Source organism: Malaclemys terrapin, chromosome 9, assembly GCF_027887155.1.
Source record: "Malaclemys terrapin pileata isolate rMalTer1 chromosome 9, rMalTer1.hap1, whole genome shotgun sequence".
Taxonomy (NCBI): domain Eukaryota; kingdom Metazoa; phylum Chordata; order Testudines; family Emydidae; genus Malaclemys; species Malaclemys terrapin.
In genome coordinates, this window is record NC_071513.1 from 64,115,001 (window position 1) to 64,135,855 (window position 20,855).

The 20,855-nt window shown below is 41.5% G+C and overlaps 1 protein-coding gene and 1 long non-coding RNA gene across 5 annotated transcripts in view; one reads left to right on the top strand and one right to left on the bottom strand.

Moving 5' to 3' along the window:
• LOC128843382 (uncharacterized) overlaps positions 1–895 on the top strand; it is a 6,658-nt gene extending 5,763 nt beyond the window's left edge. For all 3 annotated transcript variants that reach the window (XR_008446246.1, XR_008446244.1, XR_008446245.1), the window contains exon 4: positions 1–895. This exon is cut by the window's left edge. This is a non-coding gene — a long non-coding RNA (uncharacterized LOC128843382).
• PIK3CB (phosphatidylinositol-4,5-bisphosphate 3-kinase catalytic subunit beta) overlaps positions 1–20,855 on the bottom strand; it is a 210,790-nt gene that overhangs the window by 168,491 nt on the left and 21,444 nt on the right. The window lies entirely within an intron of this gene.

Genomic DNA, 20,855 nt, shown 5'->3' on the forward strand with positions numbered 1-20,855 from the left:
ACGTTTTCCAAACATGGATGCCTGAATTTAGGTGCCAAAAACCATATTTAGCTCCTAAAATAAAAAGTGGTGATAGGTACTGGCAGCTCCTAGTGACTTCAGTATGTGAAGAGAGGATATTCGTGAAACCTACAGAAGAATTCTGTGTATGAGGTCAAAATATTGCAACACATGGAATATTGCAACAGTTTGTAAATGATGTGATAAAGAAGTAGCTGGATATGGGTAGGAGGCTATTACATCAAATTCAACACAGAACACAGCCTATAAACAAAAGAGATCATACTGGATTATTTCCTTCTGAATGATCATTTTAAAACAATATGATATCAGCACTGGCCATGGCCATTATGAGTTTCATAGTGTACAGTTAAAATGCTAATGGATATGAAAAGGGAAACTTGGCAACCAGTAGAACACTGATTTTTTTTTTTAAAGCAAAATGTTAATTTAGAAGGTATACTTATGTGCTGGTCTCTTATTACCCTTGCACTACCATGTGTCCCTATTATAAGCTTCTCTTTGTTTCTCACAGCTAATACAATGAAGGGGGAGGCAATGGCAAATAATGGGCTGAGTGACATCAGACTGAAAATGCAGATGTCAGACAAAACGGATATACAGCTTGGCTAACGAAGCCAGAGCCTGCAGCAAGAAGTTGTCAATAATGCTTTGCTATATCAAGTTATTTAACATTTACAAAATTCACTGCAAAAATTTACTGTTAATGCAACATCGTTGTTGAGAATTTACAGTATCTGCAAAGGAGACAGGAAATTCAGACTACTCCAGCTGTAACAAAACGCTCAGCAGCTCAGGTTGCTATGTGTATGTCATTCTGGTGCTCCAGTCACTCAGCTGGCTTGCAATTGAATAAAGAGTCCAATTTAAGGTCTCCAGCTTCATATTCAAGCTCTCAGTGGAATCAGCCCATGCAACTCGAGAGATTGCCTCTCCCCAGAGTCCTTGACCTCTCATGCCAGCTGCAGTCCACCAGAAATATCAGACTATCAACCAATAGCTCCTAAAGCTTTTAAAACAGCCTAAAGCATCTAAATTTCTAATCTGGAATTAAGGGCAGAGAGTAGATGCCTCCTGAATGCCGCCATCCTGGACTGAGGCATATATCCATGCTGATACTGTCCAACTAGGCAGCAATCATTTGACAGAGATGCCAATTCAAATCTTTTGGTGAAGGCAAACAATTGCCTATCACGGATTATTATTATTTTTATATTCCAGAAGCCTCAATCAGATGTAGGCACCCTACAAACATATTAGAAGATTGAAGCTTCCCTTAAGAGCTTACAAACTAAATAGACAAATCAGATGAAGAGTGAAGGAAAAGGAATCACGCACACAAGCCGTAGTCAGTGATAAGTGGCTATGTGATGTTAACTACATATGTTTTTTAAAAAACTTTTTTTTGTTGTTTTTTAAAATATAAATTTGGGAATAGGGCAAGGGGGGAAGGAGATGATGTAATAGAAGCACACGAATAGTAGGAAAAGGAAGGAAGGGCAAGACAATATTGAGAAGGGAGGGAGGAAAAGGGAGAGAAATACAGGAAGGATGGAAGGGAACACTATGTTTTCTAGGTATGAAAGGAACAACTGCAGAGCAGTTCCTGGCAGATCATCAGTATCACTAGTCAGCCTAAGCAGCAACCCATGATCAGTGGAATCAAAATCTGTTGAGAGGTCCAGCATGAGAATAAATGCCAGTTGACCTCAAATTAACAAACGATCAGTGCCGTAACAAGGGTGAGGCGAGTGAGGCACTTGCCTCAGGCGCACAAAGCTGAGGGGCACAGAAAAAGACAAATTAAGTTTTTTAATTCTTATTATTTTATGAAAAATTATAATCACATAATATGCACATTGCGTCATGACAAATGCACAATGTAAATGGAAAATAAACAGAATACACCCTACAGTAATTATAAAGCATTGGTTCTCAAACTGGGGGTCGCAACCCAGTTACGGGGGGGTAGTGAGCCCCAACCCCGGCTGCAAGTTGCAAGGCCTGAGCCCCCCGCCTGGCTGTGAGCCCCGACCGCGACGCATGGCTGCGAGCCCCACCCCCTGTGTGGAGCTGTGGGGCTACGAGCCCCAACTGCTGCGCCAGGCTGTGAGCTCTGACCCCGACAGGGATGCACGCAGTGTTGAGCTCCCAAAATCCTAAGAACCGGTTGCCTACCAGGTCCTCGGTGGCATTTCGGTGCCGGGGGGGGGGGGGGGGGGGTCTTCACTCGCTCCGTGTTTTCAGCAGCATTTCGGTGGCAGGTCCTTCACCCGGGGCGAGTGAAGGACCCACCGCCAAAGTGCCACTGAAGACCCGGTAGGGAACTGTGTGGTGAGTACGGGTCCAGAGCCCTGGGGTAGCGGGGGGGGACGGGGGGACAGAACTCCAAGGGCTATTTAAAGGGCCGGAGCTCCAGCAGGTAGAAGCAGGGGAGCCCCGGGCCCTTTAAATAGCCCTGGAGCCCTGGGGTAGTGGGGGGGCTCCAGCTGCCTCTGCCGCCCCAGTCCTTTAAATAGCCGCTGGAGCCCCCCTGCTTCCCCCATGGCTCCAGCGGCTCTGCTGGGGGGGGGAGGGGAGCAGTACTACAGAGAACTTTTTCCAGAGGGTCTGGCTAGAGAATCTTGCCCGCATGCTCGGGGTTCAGCTGATTGCCATATTTGGGGTCGGGAAGGAATTTTCCTCCAGGGTAGATTGGCAGAGGCCCTGGAGGTTTTTCGCCTTCCTCCGTAGCATGGGGCAGGGGTCGCTTGCTGGAGGATTCTCAGCGATTTGAAGTCTTTAAATCATGATTTGGGGACTTCAACAGCTGAGTCAAGGGAGAGAATTCTTCCAGGAGTGGGTGGATCAGCTTTTGTGACCCGCATCATGCGGGAGGTCAGACTAGATGATCATAATGGCCCCTTCTGACCTTAGAGTCTATGAGCCTCCCCAGCTGGGAGCTCAGGTGGGCCAGACAGGACGGTCCCACGGGCCAAATGTGGCCCGCAGACTGGAGTTTGCCCATCTACCCGCCCGCCCCTTTAGGAACCGGTTCTGCACCGGCTTCTAAATTTAACAAACCGGCCACTACAGGACGCGCGGTTGCAAGCCCCAACCCCTGCGCCAGACTGTGAGCCCCGGCCCCTGCGCCCGACTGTAAGCCCCGACCCTAGTGCATGGTTGCGAGCCCCGACCCTGGGCTGTGAGCCCTGACCCCAACCCCTGCGCTGGGCTGCGAGCCCCGACCCCAGGCTGTGAGCCCTGACCCCGACCCCTGTGTGGAGCTGCGGGGCTACAAGCCCTGACCACTGCGCCGGGCTGTGAGCTCCGACCCCGACAGGGATGCGCGGCTGCGAGCTGTGAGCCCCGACCCCAACCCCAGTGTGCGGCTGTGAGGCAAGCCCTGACCCCAACCCCAGTGTGCGGCTGTGAGGCAAGCCCCGACCCTGCGCCAGGCTGTGTGTCCCGACCCCCACAGTTCATGATGCACTATGATGCACACCTTATATGTATTAGTTGACTTTGTATGGGGATCTTATGATTAAAATAAATAAATGTTCTATTATCATTATTATTCTTGTTATTTACTTTTTTTTTTTTTTTTTTTTTACAAAGTAACTACTATGAAATTATATGGAGGGGGGGAGGGCACAATTTTATATTTTTGCCTCGGGTGCAAAAATAGCTAGTTACGGCTCTGCAAGAGATAATTCATGACCATGACAAGTGTTGTCCCAATGGAATGCTGGAACCCAGAATGGAATCTGCCAGGGGGGTGGTGTCCAGATGCACATGGAATTGACAAGCTCTCCCTTCTCAACCACGTCTCCAAAGGAGGTGAAGTTTAAGATCAGGCAGGATTGAATAGCAAGTACTACCACATCAAAGGAAAGTATCTTGAAGAGGGGTTAGACCTCAGTGTGTTTAAGAATTGTCAGCATCCTCTCCTTGCTCAGTGAGGTGTTAGTAATGCCTCTCAATATTGACACCATGGCTACCACACTTGCTTTGAGACACCAATATGAATAGGCATCAGGACCACAAGTGGTGGACCTCAAGAAACCGAGAAGACAACAGATACCTCCATCAGAAACTAAATTTGTTTGATTATGAAAGCAAATGTCTCTCAAACAGAAACGCCAGAGACCATCCTAGAACTGAGATTTTGGGCCTTTGGGTGCCATCATAATATAAATATTTACAAATAACATAATAATAATAATAATAATAATAAATAATCTACTCAAAACAACTCCCCACAGCAGTCATTTGAAGAAATTACAAACAGGGTGAGGCAGACCAGAATAATCAGATTGTGCAAAGACTCCAAATGGCTGAGGAAAAGTCATGTTTTTTGGCCTCAGTCACAGCTTTTTTGTACATTTCTCTCCAACTCCAAATGGCTCCTCTGTTAAATCCCATCTACACACCAGCCAACTCCAACTCCAAATGGCTCCTCTGTTAAATCCCATCTACACACCAGCCATTTCAGCTCCTGGGGATTCCTTTTAAACTTGGTGGTCTCCAAGCACCAGAGACAACCAGGGTGCAGTGAGAGGCCAGGAAGCTGAAAGCCCCTGCTAACAACTGATAGCAGCTGTGAGGGTGAGCTGATTGACACCCTGATTTGAAGGGGAAAACAGATACTATTCTGTGTTTGTACAACCCCTAGCGCAGTGGGATCCTGGACCATGACTAGGGCTCCTAGGGGCTTCAATAATACAAATAATAAGATATACCTTGATCTCAGTAAAGATCTCACAGAAACTATTACACATGTGCAGAAGCCAACTTTCAATTGCTCATAACTTTATCACACACTTTTTTCAGTCTTGGTTGTGAACATATACTTCAGTGGCTTTTCACTTACCATATTTCAAAGTTCAGCTACAACTTAAGTCTCTGTGTAATGAAAGCGGTGGAAATTTTTCTTCTAAAGGAGAATGTGTATATTTTTTACTATTGCACAATTCAAAATTGATAAAAAGATTTTATCTCATATGGCATGAGCCTTTAAACAGTCTCAAAGATTTAAAGACATGCTGTCATCTGAAAGATTTCAAGTCATTTAAATACTTATATATTGCTGTAAATATTTAAAGCACGTTTAAGGGTGTCATTTTCAGCATATGATGTGACTTAAATGTTTATGGCAAATTAAAGATTATTTTTTAAGTCATAGCAAATTAAATGCAAAAAAAAAAAAACTTATGAAATGTTAAGGTTGTACAGGTAAACTAATAAAAAATTTGGAAATGCAAAGTTAAAGTGCCAATCACTATGCTAACTCAGTTATGTTACATGTAGAGTGTATATACTAACTATACATTATTTTCTGTTTGCTGTTTTTGTTAAATGCATAGGTTAATGTGTTACTGTTTATGTCAGTAAATCTATATCATAATACATACAAGAAGTTCAACATAGCTGGGGCAGCGTTGCTAGTGGAATCCAAAATCATTACAAAAATAAGTGTTTACTGCCCCCCCCCTTTTTTTTGGTTAGCCTTGCAGAGCCAATACAGCCAAGAGAGATTGAACTGGATTATTTTTGGATTCAAGCACCATGTAGGGAATTGTTAACTAAGATGCAACTGCAGAATCATTACTACAAGTGATGATGCACAAACTAGAGAAAAAATAAGGAAGCCAAGCTTGATATATATTTACTTGTAAAATAATCATATTAAGGACCTGATCCTGCAAGTTGCTGCGTACCCTCCACTCCTGTTACCACTCAGCAACTTGTCAGATCAGGCCTTTTGTACAGATATCTTTGAGAGTGAGTAAACATGGAACCCTACAATATCCTGTTCACAGAATGACATTGTAGGGTATAACCTCACTTTTACATTTAACCCATTTTTTTATGTAATCTTCCTATCAGCCATTATCTCAATTCAGTTGCTCACATGTAGTGACCTGGACTCGTACTCAGTTCCAACATTCCTGTGCAGCACTAGGAATAGCTGCATTGTTAGTTTCCATTCTTTGGATGAGATATTAAACTGAGGTCCTTTGTGTTATTTCTGCTGATTGTTCTAATTGAAGTTAAAGATCCCATGACACATTTTGAAAACGTAGCTAGCTTATTTATTCTATTACTAAAAACCGGTTCTAATGGGTTAGCTATTTCTGAAACTATAATAGATGCCATATCTGCCTACATAAATTTGTACTACCAATAACTAGCTTATCACTTCTGGAATATGTTGATTGTGAAAGGTATTATAAGACAATCAAATGCTATTCTTCAAAATTAATTGAATGATAGTACTGACTGAAATATGTAATAGGGTTAGAGTTTTAAACAATTATAAAAGGATAATAAATAGCTTGTGATAACAATTACAGTGGGCCAGTTTCTGACACTCTTACAATAAATAGTACCTTACTCCCTGAGATAGGAGTAACCCCACTGAAGTCAATGAGATTTCTCATGTGCTTAAAGTTATGTTTATGTTTATGTCCCTTGCTGAGGCAGGTCTGACACGAATAAGGACTTGTCTACACTGGAAAGTTTTTTTTGGTATAACCTAACATGCAAGTTTAAACCAATATAGTTAGACCAGTATAATTCCCCCCTGCAGACATTCTTATTCCTCTATTCGTGCATTTTTTCAGTTTAATTTATGTCACTTTGGAAGAGGTTTAATCTAAACAATAAATAAATAAATATAAATAAACTCATTCTTATACCAGAATAGGAGTGCCCATATGGGAGGGTTACAAACTATATTGGTGTAAGTGGTAAAACTTTCTTGTGTAGACAAGGCGGAGGATGGCAGAATCTAGCCCATTATTCTCCTATCCAAATGGCAACAGCATATATCATTCTTCATTACTATGTCACCTTGTCTATTGTTGGAAAATAATGTTTAGTTATTAATTAAAGAGTGCGTGTGCTGTCAATTAAAATAAAACCTCAGGAAACATGACAAAGCTAAACTGTCCAATAGTTCTCAATTTAAACTGTAGTGTAGTTTATCAAAAGGTAGCATATAAAGATGTTTTTCTGTTGTCAACACACTCTCCTCTGCTGGGACACACTTTTTATATCCCCCAGATTAATGGTTTATTACTACTCTTAGCAAAGGGCAAAAACTAGACAGGAGATTAATAGTAGAAACTAGAACACAATTTAAGGATTTTAAAACAAAACACTTTTCTTTCTTCCTTAAATCTGTTTTCTAGCCTATGCCTTTTCATTAAGACCATTTTGATTGTATGGAGAATTTAATATTTCTCATGTGATTCAGTGTTGTGAAAAGTTAACAGAGTAATAATCAAATCATATGAATGAAGATATACTTTTTGTAAATAAACAAGGTAATCAATCACATCCATAATCTGCAAAGACAGACTCATCTCTGAATTTGGCCTTGCATGAGTGTGAACTGGTGTAACATACACCTTTGTTCAGTCTGCTTAGGGCCTTATTCTCCTGTCACCCATACCACCATTGTAAGTCAGCAATAACCACAACACAAGATAATGGATTTGCACAGAGGTAAAACTGGTGTAAGAGAGAAGACTCATGGCCATAGGGGCCAGTTCTTATTGGGCACAGCTTTCTGCTCCCAGTGGCCAATTGTGGCAATGTTCAGGAGTCTTGGGTGCTGGGACCAGGCTCTCTGAGCAAATCTGCAGCAGCCACCAACCAACACACGTGTGCTTTGCTGTCTGGCAGGGACGGTACATGGTGGGAGCCAGGCCCAGGGAGTTCTGGCACTTACAAAATTTGAGTTAAAATGGTTAAAACCTGAATACTGGGTTTTTCAAAACCTGGGGATTGTTGGAGGTTTTTGGTAAAAACTGAAAATGAAGGGCCCTACATATAATGAACTTTTCAGTCACTGTAGTTTATTGGCCTCTAGCAGGTTTTTTATATTAGATCCTAGTAAAGTAGAGTATATTAACCAGTTCAGATCACAGGAAGACAAAAGTTATCCAATTGTTAAGTTTTTCTTCGGTAAATGAAGAGTTAATGTGATGTCTATATTTATGATAGCTGTAATTTAACCTAGTCATCTTTAGTTTCCTTCTGGCTTTGTACATCACATGCAGTTCAGGTGACATAAAGGAAGGTTTGTGTTTGAGGAAGTCTTTATGATTAACGAGTGGCACTTTGACCAAATTCAGAGGTAATGTGCAAGTTACACATCAATAAGTGCATTTGAATCTAAGAGACTAAATTGGTTAATGGACATAGGGTTTATGGCCCTGTCCACTTCCCTGCTGAACAAAACCCCTGGACCCAGCCCTTCAGTGTGACTCCAGGGCTCATCCACTTTCCCCTCATCCCCCTCCCCTCTGCCTGATGCCCCTCCTTGAGTGCCAGGCATCCCTGTCCCCATGAGTATCAATGGCAGGATTATTCCCTGTTCTTTCATTTCCATCCCCTTCACAGATCCCACCCTCCTGCTCTTCTTCTCCCCTCTGTTCTGCTTTCCTCTGTTGTCTCCTAGCTCCTACCCCTGTATCCCTCCTGTGAGACAGGAAAGAGGATGATTTTGGGATGGGGGTTGTGTTCAAGTACTATTCATTTTCTATTCTCTCCCATGTCCTTCAGGTGACACCAACCCATTTTGGTTGCTGGAGGATGCCTTTCCTGAGACACCGTGGAATTTCTCTGCCCTATAATACTTAAATGAGGTCTTTGCTGCACAAAATTTAAGCACTAATTCACATTACGACTAGAAAAGGTTGAAAATTATCAGCATTCAAACAAAACAATTAATGAAGTACTTCTAATTTCTGATTGAAACCCTTCAGCCGTCATATGAAGTGCAGAAAAAATTGGAATTCTGTTCTTAAACAGACAACATTCTCTAACACAGATCACAGGCAACAACGTCTGTGAAGAACTTTGTCACAAAAGCATATCTGGGGAGATTCCAGGAAAAACAGACAAATCTTTTCATTTCCATTTTGCCAGAGAGCGAGAAACACTTGTAAAGCTTTTCCAAAGTTTTCATACAGAACTCTCAAAGCAATAGAAAACAATTGTCACTTGTAATAGGTCTCCTAAATCTTTTAAGAGCGATCACCATTCTGGAAAGTAATTGTGCTGTTTGACCTCCATAGCAAAAGTGTGGCCTTACTGATGAATGTCAAGACTATATTTTTATCTTTTCCATCTTTGTGGCTCCTAATGAAGAAAGGGCCAAACTGGAAAGCAAATTCCATGCATACATAATAATGCCTTCTCCAGACAACGGTGACATCGCTCCATTTAAATTTTGGAAAAATCCATTGAACTGACTTGGAGTTGCAGCTAGCAAGAGATGTTAAGAGCAACACGAAGGGTTTCTTCAGGTATGTTAGCAACAAGAAGAAAGTCAAGGAAAGTGTGGGCCCTTTACTGAATGAGGGAGGCAACCTAGTGACAGAGGATGTGGAAAAAGCTAATGTACTCAATGCTTTTTTTGCCTCTGTCTTCACAAACAAGGTCAGTTCCCAGACTGCTGGATTGGGCAGCACAGTATGGGGAGGAGGTGCCCAGACCTCCGTGGAGAAAGAAATGGTTCGGGACTATTTAGAAAAACTGGATGAACACAGATCCATGGGGTCGGATGCGCTGCATCCGAGGGTGCTAAAGGAGCTGGCAGATGTGATTGCAGAGTCATAGGCCATCATCTTTGAAAACTCATGGCGATCGGGGGGAGGTCCCGGATGACTGGAAAAAGGCTAATGTAGTGCCCATCTTTAAAAAAGGGAAGAAGGAGGATCCAGGGAACTACAGGCCAGTCAGCCTCACCTCAATCCCTAGAAAATTCATGCAGCAGGTCCTCAAGGAATCAATTATGAAACACTTAGAGGAGAGGAAAGTGATCAGGAATAGTCAGCATGGATTCACCAAGGGCAAGTCGTGCCTGACTAACCTAATTGCCTTCTATGATGAGATAACTGGCTCTGTGGATGAGGGGAAAGCAGTGGATGTGTTATTCCTTGACTTGAGCAAAGCTTTTGATATGGTCTCCCACAGTATTCTTGCCGCCAAGTTAAAGAAGTATGGGCTGGATGAATGGACTGTAAGGTGGATAGAAAGCTGGCTAGATCGTCGGGCTCAACAGGTAGTGATCAATGGCTCCATGTCTAGTTGGCAGCCGGTTTCAAGCGGAGTGCCCCAAGGGTCGGTCCTGGGGCCGGTTTTGTTTAATATCTTTATTAATGATCTGGAGGATGGTATGGACTGCACTCTCAGCAAGTTTGCAGATGACACTAAACTGGGAGGCATGGTAGATACACTGGAGGGTAGGGATCGGATACAGAGGGACCTAGACAAATTAGAGGATTGGGCCAAAAAAAAAAAAAAAAAACCTGATGAGGTTCAACAAGGACAAGTGCAGAGTCCTGCACTTAGAACAGAAGAATCCTATGCACTGCTACAGACTAGGGACCGAATGGCTAGGTAGCAGTTCTGCAGAAAAGGACCTAGGGGTCACAGTGGACAAGAAGCTGGATATGAGTCAACAGTGTGCCCTTGTTGCCAAGAAGGCTAACGGCATTTGGGGCTGTATAAGTAGGGGCATTGCCAGCAGATCGAGGAACATGATCGTTCCCCTTTATTCAACATTAGTGAGGCCTTATCTGGGGTACTGTGTCCAGTTTTGGGCCCCACACTACAAGAAGGATGTGGAAAAATTGGAAAGAGTACAGTGGAGGGCAACAAAAATGATTAGGGGTCTGGAGCACATGATTTATGAGGAGAGACTGAGGGAACTGGGATTGTTTAGTCTCCAGAAGAGAAGAATGAGGGGGGATTTGATAGCTGCTTTCAACTACCTGAAGTGGGGTTCCAAAGAGGATGGAGCTTGGCTGTTCTCAGTGGTGGCAGATGACAGAACAAGGAGCAATGGTCTCAAGTTGCAGTGGGGGAGGTCTAGGTTGGATATTAGGAAACACTATTTCACTAGGAGGGTGGTGAAGCACTGGAATGAGTTACCTAGGGAGGTGGTGGAATCTCCTTCCTTGGAGGTTTTTAAGGCCCGGCTTGACAAAGCCCTGGCTGGGATGATTTAGTTGGGGATTGGTCCTGCTTCGAGCAGGGGGTTGGACTAGATGACCTCCTGAGGTCCCTTCCAACCCTGATATTCTATGATTCTATGACTTCCCAACTTTGAGTTGTGCTGCTTTCCCCGCCCTCGATGTCAGACTGATGTCTCAGCTGATGTGGACCGAATATTTCTAAATGCAAGACTGCAGGAGAATGAGCCTTGGGTGGAAAAAATAGACACTGAAAAAATTGCTGTGAGCCTACACTACCCAGGACTTTTGGAATTTACATTGAAGCCCCTTATATCCAGGGTAATAGCAGAAAAGTGTTATTAAACTGTTGTTAAAAGAAAATAAAAAAAAACCCACAGCATTATATTTCTGATAATTACCCAGAATACTTTGATAATTTTTTCCAATAATTTTCACCTGTTTTTCAAGTTTTATAATAAACACTAATTAACACATAAGAAATTCTAAATGAAATAAAAACCAGAAATAAGGGGCCTTAATTATATGAAATCCTGATCTATATAGTTAACAAGAAACACAAAAGTATAACAATGGAAATATACTGTATAATTTCACTAACAATACCAATTCTTAAGTACAAAAGGGCTATTAGTTCATGTGATTCCCATTAGAATCTGAATTGTGACACTCTCAAAAGCCAAGAAATTCAAAATTATAATGAGAGTGTCTTTTAAAGAAGAAAAAATAATAGAAAGTGATAAAACTTGCACTTAGGCATTTTTAAAGTATTTATATTTTTGACTTAAAATACGTAGGGTGTAAACAAGCTTCTTAGGACTTATGAGAATCTATTCTTATCATAGAAACTTTTACTACAGAATTGGTCTTATGGCCATGGGACCTGATCCAACAAACCAAGTCCCACTGGTTTCTGTGGAAGAGGAGTACACTCAGCACAAGAAGGCATCTGTAGATAAAACTAAGTGTTTAAATGTTTTTTCTTCAAATTTCATTTGTCAATAACTCTGGCATGCCACCAAAAAATACTACTTTCTGGTCAGTATATAATGGGGTTAAATTCTCACTATTTGGGATTAACACCATTTCTTCCAAACCCTAATCTCAAAAAGATAGTGTTCAAATACATTTCAGAGCAGCATCTACAAAATTATAATCACTGTTCATGGTAAACAATGCAACAGAGGTTCTGGGCATATCCCTAAATTGTCGGTACATGTGTCATTTGACACATAGACATTTGTTATTAGACATTGTTAGTCACACTGAATCACAGAGACATGCATTACTTCCAAGAATTCTCTTTTAAACTAGCTCTTTGAAATATATCTGCATCATCTTGACTTTTAGAACTAGATTACCAACATTGTTAATTTTGAAGTCTGTTTGAGGGACATCAAAAAATTAATTTAAGAGCTTAAAGAGGGGGGAAAAAAGTAAAAAAAAAAAAAAATACACCAGCCTCAATGGTTTCAAGCTTTCTTTTGCATCTATTTTTAGATTGTCCTGTGTTCCCAATTACTCATTAAACTGTTTCTCTCACCCACTCTCCCTAGCAATCTATCATAACAAATTTGAAAGTCTTATTTATGTGAATCATCCTCCTTTTAAATTGAACAACCACACAAATGCTGCTGGTTCTATTTTTATAGTGGCTTTGCCAGCTAAACAAATCATATGATAGGTGAATCACACAATGACAGTCTGGATTCTGAGAGTGGATACAGAATGCAAATAGACTGATGCCAATTTAGCTTCACACTTTTCAATCTATCCCCCTCACATCTTCCATGTACTGCTGTAACATTCTTCACACCAGCAGTGGAGCTGCATTTGTCTTTCTTACAACGTAGCTGTTTACTTTGGTCCCAATTCAGCAAAGCATTAAGCAGGTGCTTAAATCTCATTAAGATCATTGGGGTTTAAGCAGATGCTCAAGTGTTTTGCTGAATAGGGATGGTTTGCTGAAAGAGTTTTTGGGAATAATACCCTACTTATATTACAGAAAGAAAACTGGATCAATTTAAATTTACAATCTAAAGTATTTAAGTATTTACAATCAAAAGTATCTCCCTCCTGCTTGAACACACTGATGTATTGGAGGCAGTTCATAGGAGCCTTTTGTTAAAATTCTACACCAGGCTGAAGGCAAGGTTGAGATGGTTTCCCTGTCTCTGATGGAGTTCACACCCTCTCTGGATATTGTTAATCACCTTTGCCAGAGATACCATCCCTGTGGCTCATAACAATACTTCTGAAGGATAACTTTTCTGCTTTTGGAATAAACCAGATTGCATTAAATGACAGGAATGTTCAACACAAAATGTTCCTGGGGGAGAATATGAAATCTTACACCCCCAATCCCATCCCAACTGAAATTACACTAGTTGACTAATATGTTATATATGTCAATATGTTACTGAAATGTTTAGACATTGCTTAAGTACATATAAGCCCTTGTTTGCAAAATCATATTGCCTCTCTCCTTGGTTATGAAAAATACTCCTCTACCCCGATATAACACTGTCCTCAGGAGCCAAAAATATCTTACCGCGTTATAGGTGAAACCGCGTTATATCGAACTTGCTTTGATCCACCGGAGTGTGCAGCCGCCCCCCCCCCCCCCCCCCGGAGCGCTACTTTACCGTGTTATATCCGAATTCGTGTTATATCGGGTCGCGTTATATCGGGGTAGAGGTGTAGTTCTTGTTAAATGGGAGAACAGCAGGTTACATTCCCTAGTTCCTCTCCCTTCAAAAAGTCCCTGATACACAAGGTTTAACCTAAGAAAGTAATTTTTAATCAATCACTGCTTGAACTCCTTCTCAATATTTCCCTATTTTTTTTTCCACAAGTTTTAAAATCTCTCTCTCAAATCTGTCACGAGAAATGCTCCTTTCTAAGAGCTTTGATGGGCTTTGTAGTGGATGTCAGGAGATATCGCCATTCTCACAGTGTTACAATTTTGATGCCAAGAGGGAGCAGGGCAGGGGCAATTAACGTCCCATCATGAAAAGTGTCAGGTTCCTTTTCACACTACTGAGGCTTTTTCAAGTAATATTTTAATTTCTCATCATAAACTGTCCAGAGGCTGCTTCCTGAATTTCAAGGCTCTGCACTTCCAGCGGGGTTATTCTGGGATGTGAGATCACAGAGCTAGGTCTCCTTAGACTGAAGCCTACCCTAGTGGAAATCCCCTTAAGAAGTAATGCTGTGTCAAGCATACAAATTAATTCTGTGTACTCTACGTAGCATTAATTCCCCTTCCTTGAAGAATCCCAGGGATGAAGACTGGTTGCCCCGAAAAGCCTGAATTCCACTGGGTTTCCAAGCCACATCCTTCTTAAAGATCGAAAATCCATCACCTACAAGGGAGAATGCAGAGGAAACTTTACAAGAGAAAACTCAGGGAGTTTCAAGTGGAATTTGTTCTCTCCTATGAATTTCTCCTGTAGTGCCAACTTTCCTGATGAATTTCTACTAGATTATACTTACAGTTCTGCTCTGAGAAGTGCATGTAAATATGACACCTTCCTGCTCAACATACCTGTTTAGAGTCGTATCTGTTCCTTTTAGTGGCAAAAACAGTTTATTGCAATTTATTCCCATTAGTCCTGCAGAGGCAACACAGATTGACCAGATTGTTGAGCATAGTAGTTAACAAATATTTCAAGGGACCATTCAAGGTGTAGTGGCCTGTTAACACTTCTCCAGTCATAGGGAAGAAAGGAAGAGGGTGGGTTGGTGAGGTTGTTATTGAGTTACAGATTGTTGTAATAAGTCATAAATCTACTGTCTTTATTCAGTCCATGATTCTAGTGTCTAGCAAGTAATGAATTTAAGTTCCCAGGATCATCTTTTGAAAGTGTTGTGCAGGTTTCGTTTGAGGATAAGGACTGATAGAGAGTGGTCACTTTATGAGAAGTTTTCACTTACAGGTGATAGGATTTTGTCTTTTATCATTTTCCTATGTGAGTTCATTCAAGAGCATAGTGATTATCTGGTTTCACCCACATAGTTGCTAGTGGGGCATTTAGTGCACATGTTGTGTTAGGCATTTGGAGGATCCATGGATCTTGAAAGAGGTGTTGTGAGGGGGGTTGATAATTGTAGCAGTGGAGATATGTCTGCAGGTTTTGCATCTGTTGTTCTGGCAGGGTCTGGAGCCACTTTCAGTTGGTGTCCTGGTCTGCAGGGAGTTTGCTTCTGGTGATGAGCTTGAAGAGATTGGAGGGTGGTTTGAAAGCCAGAAGAGCGGGTTCAGGAAAGATTTCCTTTAGGATGGGGTCCCAATTGAATATAGGTTATAGTTGTTTGACAATACCCTTTATGGGTTCCAGTGTGGGGTGGGAGGTGACAATTGGTCAGAGGGGGTTTTATTTCTATAATGAAGCAGGTTCCCTTAGGGTAGCTGGGTGGCCCATTCCATGATCTGGTCTACTTCTCTGGTGGAATGTCCTTGTTTGGTGAAGGCAGTTTTGAGAGTGTTAAGGTATATATCCCGGACTTTCTCCTCAGAGCATATTCTGCGTTATCTGAATGCCTGGCTGTAGATAACAAATTTCTTGGTGTGTTTGGAGTAGCTATTGGATCTATGAAGGTAGGTGAGGTGATCCATGGATTTCTTGTATGTAGTTATCTGCAGAGTTCCATTGTTGAAGCCAATCATGATGTCCAGGAAGTTGATGCTGGTGTGGGAGTGTTTCAGAGAGTTTAACAGATGGACGGTGGTGGCAATCTGAGGTAGTTTAAGTCATCTGCCCAAAGGATGAAAATATCATTGATATATCTCAGGTATATCATTGGTTTCTTGGTGCATTTGTCTAGAAATTCTTCTTCAAGGTGGACCATAAAGAGGTAGGTGTATTGGGAAGCCATCCTAGTACCCATGGTTGTTCCCATGGTTTGGACAAAGCATGTTGTTGTTGAATGTAAAATTGTTATGGGTGAGGATGAAATGGATGAGTTCGGCAATGTGTTTGGGGTGGATAGCTGAGGGTTGTCCATTGTCTTGTAAATATTTGAGGCAAGCAGCTATGCCTTCATTGTGAGGGGTGCTGGTAGATAAGGAGGGGACATCCATGCTGGCAAGGATGGTGTTCTGGGGGATGTTGTTGATGTGGTGGATTTTGTGGAGGAAGACTGTTGTGCTCTGAAGGAAGCTGGCCCTTTGTGTGGTGAGTGGTTTGACGATGGTTTCTATGAGTCCTGGTATTCCTTCAGGAAGAGTGCCATGGCCAGATATGATGGGCCAGACTTGGCTCTCTTGTTTGTGTATCCAGGAAAGCATGCAGAGGATCCCTGGAGAGTTTGTGGGAGATAAGTTTGTAGAGTTTCTCTTGGAGTTGTTTGGGGAAGGATTTGATGATATCCTTAAATTCCCATGTAAATTGTGGTGTGGAGTTGTCTTTGAGTTCTTTATAGTAGGTGAATTGGAGAGTTGTTAGTTGGCTTCATTAACACAATCACCGTTGAAGACTACAACGGTGCCCCCTGTGTCTGCTGGTTTGATCAAAGAAGTTGGTCCAATAAAAGATATTACTTCACCCATCTCAAACCGGTAGTTGTTTATTAGGTTCCAATCAGTTGCACCTGTCCAGATCTACCCAGGGATGCACAATGTCACTGAGGACATCACTAGAGACAAAGATTTCATAGGTGTAAATAAGAGTTAATTTGACCTGCATTTCCTTTAGTACTGGTGAAGATGCTTTAAAAGGAAAGAAGCCCAGATGATTTTCAGAGCTTAGATGGACTGCAGAATCGACAGTTAAGGGGGGAAAACACCCTGTTTTTTACATGTGTAAGGGGACTGTTGCCCCCTTACTAACATTCAATGGGGGTGTTTTGGTTGGCTAACTCCCAGTGCCAAAAGAAAAGGGAAGGGTCGATGGGAAATCAGGACCCTGAGACTGACAGTCCCCAGGGACAATGGAGAGAGGCCAATGCTCCGGGTTAGCCTGATTGACAGGGCGGGCAGGCTAATCAGGGGGGTCCCATCCTCCGTGTGAGCTGGAATTGCCTGGATCAGACAAATTGGGGCCAAGCTAAGGAGAGAGCAGGGTTTGGGCACCGTTAAAAAAGATTCTCTCACGGTGACATTTGCCTTTTGTTATGGATTTTAATACAGTATTGTGACAAGAATGCTTGATAGATATGGTTCTATAATATGTCACTGAAGGACTGCCGGTTTGTGAACAGTGACATAACCACTTGAGTTCTATATGAAAAGCAGAAGTACCAGAGAGCTTTCTACTCCATTCTGTATGCTTGTAACGGCAGCTTTTTCTGACTAATATCTTCCTATTGGAGTACAAGCACCAGTTTCCTTACTAAACTCTACAGACTGCACCCCAGAAACCAGATGGCCACTAGCATGCTCTATCCCTCAACAGATTTTCCATGACCTCTTGATGGTGTTGTGGCATTCGTACCAGGACTTGCTCAAGAGATGCTAATTGTCTTCTCCAGAAGACAAACAGCAGAGGAAGGAAGGAAGGGAGCAGGTGGCTGGCAGTGGGAAGAGAAAGAAACTCAGCAAAAGTGAATGATGAGGGCGAGTGGGCAAAACTAGACCACACAATGCTTATTGTACCTATTTCAATAACAGATGCTGGCTCTTCATACATGAATGGCATCAGCATAGAAACAAAGTAAACATCTTCTCAGAATGAGCCTGCCCTGCTCAGGGCAGTGCTTCTCCAGCAGCCAGTGGATGGGAGTTTGAAATTTGTTGTGAGAATATCAATCCCCTCCTCCCTGTTTGGAGCTGTAAAGAGTGCTTCAATGAAGATATGTGCAGGAGTGCTGCTTTCCAGATGCCTCTTGGTTCCCCCTGGTGGGGAAGGTGCACACATCCTTCTACTGGACAGAGTGAACTGCCTACAAGCAGCTTTTGGGTGTGCCTTTGGCTAGCTGCAGCTGTCTGTGCAGAGCTTTACTGATGGTGAGTGGAGTTTTCTGGAGTTTTCCACAGGAATGAGGACGTTGACCAGACAGAAAAAATTATGGCTGCAGTAAGGAGTTACTAAACCTTCAGATTTTTGAAATTCAGATACCGTGGCTGTAGGTCAGTCTTGATTGGGGTAGCAGAAAGACTCACCAGCTTCCAGGCTAGTTGAGAAATTCTACTCCAGCTAGCAATCTTATTTGTTAATTTAGGAAGCTGTACGCAATAGCAACAGCTGTTAGTCAGTATTTTGTTCATCTGAGTTTGGAGGGAAGCTCCTGATACAGGAAGGTGATGATGGTAAGAGTAAGTGTTTAGTCCACATGCACTCTCTCCATGTCTGCCAATCAGAAATTTCTTCACATCCCCTTCCCAGCTTCTTTAACCAATCCCTCCCGGTGCATGGGAAAGGAGTGCTACCTCTGGAGCAACTCCCTTTATTCCCAGTCCTACAGAACTGTGGCTCTCAACAGGGGTATGCAAAGGTCTTTCAGGGGGTCCATCAACTCATCTAGATATTAGCCTAGTTTTACAACAGGCTACATAAAAAGCACTAGCAAAGTCTAAAATTGCATACAATGACTTGTTTATACTGCTCTATATACTATACACTGAAACGTTAGTACAATATTTATATTCCAATTGATTTATTTTAGAATTATACAGTAAAAATTAGAAAGTAAGCAATTTTCAGTACTAGTGTGCAGTTACACATTTGTATTTTTATGTCTGATATTGTAAGCAAGCAGTTTTTAAGTGAGGTGAAACTTGGGGTAATGAATACAGATCAGACTCCCAAAAGTGATACAGTAGTCTGGAAAGATTCAGAACCACTTCTATAGAAGTCCATCTACAGGTGGTTAATGTGAGTGAGACAGAGAGATGGTCATACCCTCTGATTCAGCTATTTCCTGTATTTCTTTCTGAAGCAAATGCAGTTTCAAAGGCAATTATAACTTTATGATGGTGGTCTAGTTGCCTGTCTACAATGGCACAGAGGATTCCCTAAAGAACAGTGTAGTCTCTTAACATTTTGTATTGTCTGAGAGGATCTGCTAGGGAAAGAAGAACGTGGAAGGCAGACATGAGGTGATTATTTTTATACTAACCAATATATGGGGGGTTATATAGCTATCTATAGCTTTATATCAATATACCATGTTGTGTGTGTATATATCACAGTGCCGTCAGCTGAGCCTGTTCCAACTGCAGTGATCCTCGCCATAAAGCTACACTGAGTTGCTGAAGCAAAACATTGACGTAATCCCATTAAAACTGAACACCAACTGCCTCTAACTACTCCATTGGAATCTAACACTTTTACTAATGGCACTAGAGAATTGGTACAAACATGCTACATTTTAACTTTAAGTTAAAACATTAATTTTTAATACACACTAACTTTATCCTTGAACCAACTAAAAAGGACATTCACAGGTACCACTTTTAATGACTTCAAAAAGCTCTACAACTAATTTTCAGACAACAGTCAATGAAATTCTAATATGGATATGGAGAGGAGTGGTATTTTCAAGTGGCTAAGGGTGTTGGACACCTGAAAATGACACCCTAACTCTCTGGCACCATTTACAGAGAACATATAAACAGCCATGATTTATTTAAAAAATACATTGTAATGCAAAATGTACTTTAGTTTTCAAAATATTTCCTATAGATTTCAATATAAATCATCATCATCAGATTATACCTGTTCAGAATCATAGAAATGCAGCTGGAAGGGACTTCAAGGGGTCATCTAGTCCATCCCCACATGCTGAAGCAGGATTAATTTACTTAGACTATACCTGACAGATGTTTTCTAACCTACTCTTGAAAACCTCCAATGATGGGGATTCCATAACTGCCCTTGTTCTAGTTGGAAAGCTTTTAGTAATATCTAAATTATATCCCCCTAGGCTTAGTTTTTAGGCAGCAATTACTACTTGTCCTACCCTCAGTGGACATGGAGAACATTGATCACCATCCTCTTTATAACAATCTTTTCCCATATTTGAAGACTGTTATGTCCACCCTCATCCTTCTTTTCTTTAGATTAAACATGTCCAATTCTTTCAACCTTCCCTCACAGGTCAGGCTTTCTAAACCTCTTATCAATTTTGTTGCTTTCCTCTGAACTCTCTCTATTTTTTTAATAACTTTCTTGAAGTGTGATGCCCAAAGTTGGACCCTATACTCCAGCTGCGGCCTCACCACTGCTATAGAGAGGGGAACAACAATATCTCTTATAATTCTACATTAGTAATGTTTTCATATAACACTTTACATGAATAAAACTCACACTCATGAAGGCTTTACATTTTTAGACTTGTGTGAAATTACTGTGAGAAAATATTTGTGGAAAACTAATTCCAGAAATGTAAAAAACAAACAAAAGGTATTCAATTTATTTCCAGTATTTTTTATTTAAAATTAAAATAGGTTTTAAAAGATAAGAATCTATACATATATATTTATAAACCTATTTTAATCTCAAATAAATATCAATGTATATTTCCATTCAAATCTTTGTGTGCTTACCAAAGAAATACAAACTTATGATTAAATAGAAAAGTAGGGCATTCCTGTAGGTCAGCTTTTCTATCAAAAATGTATACCAGTCTCTAGTACAGTGGTCTCCAAACTCTTTTAATCGAGCACCCCTATCAGTAAAAAATTTTTGAGCCTGCACCCCCTGCCACACCGAAGCAAAAAGAAAAAAAAAAAAGCCACTTGGACTCCCACCTGAACTGCCGAAGCAAAAAAAAAAAAAAAAATTATGCCTCCTGCCGCACACCCCCAAGGATCCTCTTGCACACCCCCTGGGGTGCACGCACCCTACTTTGGAGACCACTGCTCTAGCAAACCAGCATTTCAGCTGAGAAAAAACTTCTCACTTTGATATTCCATCTATAACA